The following is a 6798-nucleotide window of genomic DNA, read 5'->3' on the forward strand; positions in this document are numbered from 1 at the left end:
ACAAAATGTTAAAGCTGAATGTAGACATAACAACATGGTTACTCTGGTGGATTGGATAGTGATGACAGCAGCTGTCGGTGGTAACGGCCAACTCCCTTCCCCTGCGATGTCAACATACACCCTCAAGGGGATGACAGTGAATTGGACATTATTGCTTTTGCATCACAACTCGCAAGAGCTTAGGTGTCCTTGAGGTATTGTTAATCAGGTTAGGTTTTCACACAGGAGTGACTGCTTTGTAGAAAACATTCGTTTACATACTCCTCTGCCTCACTCCGTCCTCTTCGAAATTAAACTTATTTGGGGTGCTGCCTCTTTCAGTGACAGCAGCTGTCGTGTAATCAATGGTAGCAATTCTCTGAGTGGGTATTTCACAGGGTAAGTCCTGCAGTTGTCACCACAAGTTTGATATCGTTTGGGTGGACATGTTTGAATTCTATTCAGGAAGCAAGAAAGCTAGAAAAGTTCGAATTTCCTCCGTCTGACCACAGTTTTACTATGATTACTAAAACTGATACCGCCGTTGTGAACTTTTTACAATTGCAAGGACAGCCTTGCAGTTGGTGCATCAACCAGTATATGCCCTTAATGAAATGCGAGACCCGTTGCGGAGGTGTGGTACAGTCATGAGCAAAAGTTTACCGACCTTGAAAATGGTAATTTTGGATTATTCCTCTTTCGGTAGCAGCCGACAAATGGTACTCATGTGAGATGTCGTATAATTACTAAAATATTGCATAAATGCTGCACATACTAATATCCCGGGCTGCCGTGCAGCAGAGAAATAACCCCAAATTGCTGCTTTCGTGGTCTGTAATCTTTTGCTCTTGATGGTACATGCATGTTCCGCTGGTAGCTGCAGGTCAATTGCCAGAATTTCCCTGGGTGTTTCAAATGAAAATTTTGGTATAATTGTATGCACCTTCATTGCGGCAGGGAATTTAGCCCAGGCAAGCACAAGTGGTAACTGTTTATATACAACCGTGCAGTCTGGATTGAGTAAAAAATGTGTGCAGAGATTGCACTTCATTTGATTCACTTTTGTTACGGAATCTTAAAATCCCCTGAGCGAACGTACCCCCCATAACTATCGACGTGACTTTCAAGTGCACTGCTAAGAAAGGGCCAGGTAAACATGGATATATATCGGCTGGTTACTCATTGTTCTCTCGACAAAAATGACATGATAAGGAATTCAATGAAATTGCTCGTTGCGATGTAAAATTTATACACTTGCAACAAATCCAAACAGTAACAGCCAGTAATTAACTTTGTTTAGCCAAGCTTTGTTTAGCCAAGTTGTGTGGTCGCAAACAGCACCTCTGCTAATCAGTTTTTTACGTGCCTTGATGCATTCCTGTACAGTGGTGAGATGCGTTACTTAAGTTTTGCTTGACTTCGGCAAGCACAAGCCAACACTGTTAAAAATTTTCGGTCATAAAAATAGAATTACTAGCCATAAGTGGTGAGCAAACCATGATATCCATAGTTCACCACCAAGATGGCCACGCTAGCCACATTGAATCGAAATTGAGACAGGTTAATGCCACCAATCCCTATTGCACACCCATCGCTGTCGACACCAACTCAAGGCCACAAATGTAGCGTAATTGCAATGCCACCTTGGTCAAGTTTATTTCATCAGTGCTAAAATGAAAGGCACAATTCCATAATACAGAAGAAGCAAACAGTTCTAAACCATTTTGAGGAACGGGTGGAAAGGAGGCGTTCATTTTTATTTATTCATCATCATACCCACAGCGCCATTGCAGCCACTAAATTGTAAAGGAGAAATCGCACAAGCAAACACCAAGTGCACGTAATACAGTACAAAAACAACGAAATAGTGACACAAAAGCTCTGTACAAAGGCAAACAATGACAGCAAACAAAGTTGAAAAGACTACCTCATCTGCAGACATCAGGTAAATGTTCTGAAAATTAGAGCACAATAAATGCAACGCAGAAAAAGCACAACAGGAGTGCTTGTCCCATCTTGCTTCTTCTGTGCTGTTGTGTTAATCGCACTCAAATTTTTAGAACAAGTATGCCCCACCATGTGCTTAATTAAACAGGCAAATGCTTCACTCGACGTAGGTAGAAGTCATCTGCTGACTTTGGTTATTCCAGTTCGATTCTTGGAAAAGGAACATTTTAAACAGCTTTTTTCTGAACGCAAGTTTCTTTGAGTGAGTCATCCCTTCTGGACGAAATAATATCTGGCTTCTGTAAGCAAAGGTTGTAGAGTAAAATGCCACATCACTGGAAATGTGGATGGACCCAAACGCGTCTCTGCGAATTGGAGAGTTCGAATTCTGCCGCGCTTCTGAGTGTACCACTCGTAAGGCAGCCAGTCTACACTAAGTATGGTGTTAAGCCAGAGAGTTTTCAGCACCAGCACCATTGGGGATGCATGCATCGCCCAGTGTGTCGCCAACTCGCATGCAATTAGTGCAACGTGCCTTTATTGTGCAACGTACCAAGGCATCGAGCATTTTTAATACACACACGCCTGCAGAGATATTTATGAGAGCAAATGGGGTTCGTGCTTGAAAACTGTGATTTGCCTTGCCCAAGTCAATGCAACCGCAGTTGTGACAAACTAGTCTTGACTGCGCACGGTCTCTGCTAGTCATTAAAGCCCACTCAGGCTGCAAAATGCCTATAACCGTCTGCACACAGAGTCATTAGCCCTCCACTGCAACGAAGTTTGTGTACTTAGCATTTCAGTGAACCAGAGTCAAATATAGTCCAACTGTTTTCACCATGGCTAAAAAGCTGCCTCCAAGCACATCGCAACAAAATTGGCCAACCATCACAGGTTTGTTCCCACACTTGTCATCAGCACCGACAACACTGACATCAGCAAAAGCAGCCTCCTATGCTGTGCTAGAAATAGCGGCAAACTGCATGCGACTGCCTGGAATTTTCTGTTTCGCCACTGGGCACTAACGCTGTCCGGTGCGTTTAAAAAAATTCCTAAACAAGCTGTGAATATAAGGTTAGCTTATTGCATCACAGACACGATACAGCTCTCGTGTGCTCATATTTGCCCTTGAAGTCGAGGGTTTGACAGAAGCCCATCTGGTCGGGGGACATGTTGCAATAAAACGGAGACACCGACTGAAAGAAACTGCCAGAAACTTCAAAAACAACGAACAAGACCCGTTTTGGCTTTTCTACAAAAATGTTGTTTACAATGGGTAGCCACTGTAAACAAGGCTCCCGTAAAGAAGTCGAAATGGGTCTTGTTTGTTGTTTTTAGTTTTTAGCAGTTTCTTTTGGTCGGTGTCTCCGTTTTATTGCATACCTGCACTTGGTGGGTAGGCATGCTCAAAGACAGACACGGAAATATACTTGCACAACAATCATGGCACAGGGTTATTCAATGAGGAACTTGGACCAATGCGCAGAGGAAATTATCAAGTCATGCATGGAAGGCTCACCAGATGGAGAATCAAAAATGGCCTACAATGCACTTGAGTAAATGCTATGCATAGCTGTGTAAAACAACGTGACAAGCTGAGTTAGTTGGCACACGGTCTTCTGTCGGCACAAACGTAGATGATCACATGACACAAGACTGTTCGTTAGTTTAACATGCATTTATTTACCTGTGCGAAATGTTTGCCTTTCATGGTGCTTTGTTTTGGTACAGCCGCAATTAGTTGCATATCGCCGCGAGTAGCTCTGTATTTTCCAGACTGTGTTCTTGTGAGATAACGAAGGTGCTCGTCACTGAAATTTTCTGGCTGAGGTGGAGTTTCCATGAGACTTTATTCGGCGGTACCATCCCATTTCTCAATTAAGTGACATGCCAAAGCTTCTAGATGTGCTATGTGCAAGCACGATGTGTGGAGACGTAAATGTTGTGCTTGTAGTGCACTTTCTAATCACAGTATAGCAAGACGTACTAGCTACACCTTACGGAGTAATTGTCAGTGCTCTAGGGGCACTGGAAATCGCAGATCCTTCAACAATACATAGTGTAGGTGCGGCAAATACAAAGAGTTGGTGCATGTATTATCCAGCATGTAGTGCAAGATTCATTTAAAGCTCGTTTTAATTTGCCAATTTTAGTAATAGATGGAATCAAATAAGAAAAACAACGTGGTTAATTGGGCATTTTTATTGGTTGTAAAGTAAGGGATGCGGCAGGGTGCTGGTGTAGTGTGCATTGGCATTCGAGCGTTTCACGAGTTAATAATACACGCAGTGAAGTCTCGCGTCTATAATCTGCGTGTGACGAACGAATCCAACGCTAAAACAGACGCCGTAGCGTAACAACCAGTTGCGGGCTAGAGGCCTTCACTAGCAAGTAAAATTCAAGCTTCCAAATATGCCCCTTCGGTGGCACTTCCGAGCAACTTTGGCGCTACAAATAGGAGGTGGGGGTGGGGGGCGAATCAGTAAGCAAACGGCGCATTTCGCAACATACACAAATAAGGATTACAACTTCCTAAAAATTTAGCGCCAGCCCCTACGCGAAGAGCAGTTGTAACAGCCGCAAGTTCACCTGCACTAGAAGTGAAATTTTTAGCGCTGTTTGACTGAAATAGGACACCATCCTTTCCTGAGGTTGACTGATAAATGGCGCTGTACAGAAGTGCACCTACCGCTAGATGAAAACGGTGATGCAATCGACCGGTTAATTTTTCATCCTTGGGTTTGATCACGACCGGCTTTATACAGGGTGTTGCAACGATAACTGGAACACTTTAAAAATTTTTCCTGAGCGATCCGCCGCTCTGTTCGCGCTCAAACTTCACACAAAGGTCGCATTTTGTGGTCTATTTTGTTTGACACCGGGAACAACAACGGTACTTACCTGTTTATTCTGAAAATAAATGAAAACGATTTTCGCCTATGGGAAAATGGCCGCTGATTCGAACGTGCGAGCCAGCGCAAGTTGATGTTGGAACGACGGAACCACCTGCAGAGTGAAACGCACGTTTGGGATTCACGTACGGAGCCAAATGGTGCAGCAGACGATCAGAAAATGCACCTAGAAATGAGCTAACAGACGATCAGAAAACCCGGTTTTCGGGCTCGCACGTCCAAATCGCCGCCATTTTCCCATAGGCGAAAATCGTTTTCATTTATTTTCAGAATAAACAGGTAAGTACCGTTGTTGTTCCCGGTGTCAAACAAAATAGACCACAAAATGCGACCTTTGTGTGAAGTTTGAGCGTGAACAGAGCGGCGGATCGCTCAGGAAAAAATTTTAAAGTGTTCCAGTTATCGTTGCAACACCCTGTATTTATAAAGCCGGTCGTGGGGTTGATGAACCAATTTTGTTGCACCACGGTCTCTCGTTGCCTCAACATGATCCACGCTGAAAAACGTCAACTAAGCGTAGCGCTCAAAGGTGAATGAAGGCAAAAATTTCGACGAACTTGAAACAGCCGGGAAGTCGCGCACGAACCACCATGACCTCCTTTTGTACCGCGGTACCCAAACCACGGTGCGAACTGTTACCACATGGTTGCAATCGAGCCACCTGTCTCTGACCGCTATGCAAGTGCCGATGCGCTACAACTGTTTCCAACCCAGCGGAAATTTGTGAAAAAAAAATACAGGAAGCGATGCCCTGAGAGAAGCGATTACACCGTTCTGTAACGGATGATCTCCAGCACTGCGACTTGTTTTCAATACAGCTAGCGCCATCTCTTCGCTCAGCCGTCAGGCACTTTTTAGCAGCCGTAAAATAAATAGGTGTAAAACTATACATCTGTACCAAAAATTTAGTAAACGTTTCATTATAAACTAAAATATACGTGAATCTTTTCTTTTTTGTCATTACTGTCAATATAAAAGCTCTGTTGTATTTTAAAATTTGTAAAATTAAGGTTTTTGTTGCAGCACCCCATCGGTACCGATCACTGTCCTCATTTGATCCACATTGCATTTGCTCTAGTTTCATGTGTCTTCAGTAAGGTTATAAATTGACCGTACTGCTGTGATGACTGTGGATGATGATTCTTTGTGAATTACAATCCGTACGAATTGCATCTTGGGTGCTTTTCGTGTTGTCTGAATGGTCAATTAATACCTGCTGTCGACATTGCTGCATTGATAAGGTTTCACGATGGTCCAAAATCATTTGTTCGGTTAAAGCGCACTACTTTAGACCATCACTTGCACTGCAATTGTTCTACTTGCTCCCGCAAGGATTCAATAGGGTAAAATACGTTATGGTATATAAATGATTCATAAATACTATTAGTCGGATTCCCCGGCCAACAGTCACCGCAATTCGTCAAAAAAACATCCCCTCGCGAGGGGCACGATCAAATGCAGAGCATTTCTGCGGGGGGGCGCGCCTGCAAGTCGTATGGATTACGTATTGGTTGTTGTAATTGTTGTCTTCCAGCGTAGACAATAGAGAGTTTAGCAGATCGGAAAAACGGTTCCGGTACGGTAACGTCTACCGTCTGGACGCCACCGCGCATGCGCAGAACCCTACCGTATACCGTAGCGACTTCAGGCCTCTCAAGCTTGGACGTTCCCTGTCTTCCCTATAGGCGGCGTAAAAATCGACGCCCTACGTGACCAACCTAAAGCGCTGTTTTCGACCATCAAGCCCACCAGACGGCGCAGGCAAAATGTTACTTTTGGTATAGAATACAAAACATTCATTCCGTGACTCAAAGAGCCCAGACAGTTCGCTTACAATGTGTTATTTAAAAATACTATTAACAAGTTCCGCATCGAACATCCGTTGAGCAAAAATGTACGCAACTTTTTACGAACAGCCGACTGGTGCACCACCTCGTTTCTGAATTCGCAACCACAAAGC

This window comes from Haemaphysalis longicornis, unplaced genomic scaffold, assembly GCF_048455015.1.
Source record: "Haemaphysalis longicornis isolate Haplotype H1 unplaced genomic scaffold, Haemaphysalis longicornis Haplotype H1 scaffold_5, whole genome shotgun sequence".
Taxonomy (NCBI): Eukaryota; Metazoa; Arthropoda; class Arachnida; order Ixodida; family Ixodidae; genus Haemaphysalis; species Haemaphysalis longicornis.